The sequence below is a fragment of the Octopus bimaculoides genome, chromosome 9, assembly GCF_001194135.2.
Source record: "Octopus bimaculoides isolate UCB-OBI-ISO-001 chromosome 9, ASM119413v2, whole genome shotgun sequence".
Taxonomy (NCBI): Eukaryota; Metazoa; Mollusca; class Cephalopoda; order Octopoda; family Octopodidae; genus Octopus; species Octopus bimaculoides.
Genome location: NC_068989.1, coordinates 25,246,961 through 25,247,987, shown reverse-complemented (window position 1 = coordinate 25,247,987; position 1,027 = coordinate 25,246,961).

Sequence of the window (1,027 nt, the reverse complement as noted above, 5' to 3'; positions counted from 1 at the left end):
AAGACCTGGAAATAGAGATAACTCGAATGTGGAATCTAAAAACAGAAACAATTCCTATCATAGTAGGTGCCTTAGGTATAATAAAAAAAATATTCAGACAAATACATAACAAAAACACCAGGACTTACAAATATATATAACATACAGAAAATTGCACTACTGGGTACTGCACACATTCTACGCAAAACACTTTCAATACAGTAAACATAAGAGCACCACAGCAAACCACAGCACATACCCAAGGCGCACAGGGCTGCGCTCGGTAGTGAAGTGAAAGCACGTTATAAAAATAAGACTACTGAACAATAATAATAATAATGCCTTGATGCGGTGATTCCCTGATGCAGTACCAGGCATTGGCTCTCATGATTTTTGATTTTAACTGATTGGAAGTGTTATCATGTACATGTTATCATGTCTTGGTATAAAAGATGGGCTACAGCAAATATTCTGTTCAATACCACAGATTTGCAAATATTCTGTTCAATACCACAGATTTGCAAATATTCTGTTCAATACCACAGATTTGCTCGTCAGTTGCTTAACCTTAACCAGTTCAGCATGTTCCTTAGAGACCGGTTCTTTCTCTATTGGCAAGAAATCTTGAAATAAACTGAATAATGACATACATAGAAACACACACACATACATATAGACACACTCACACTCATATGTATATCTCCACACGTCCTGTTTTGTATTGAATGTATGGGCTTTTGTGACAAAGAATTGTTATTGTTATTGTTGTTGTTGTTGATTGAATATGCTAATCTCAGAATATATAAAAGTCAACAAAGAACGGCAACAAAAAGCTGCTTCGATGTCAGGTTTCAAATCTCAGCTGAATGCATTGCTCATCCTTCAGATATTTAACACCACTGGAGAAAGTTACAAAAGAGATGATACATTTTTTTTCTTCAATCGGTACGACACTTCGAATCTCGTTGGTATTATTGAATTTCTATTGCTGCAGAGTTTATAAAGCAAGTACCAGTAACATCATTGGCATTATTCTATGAACCAAGTA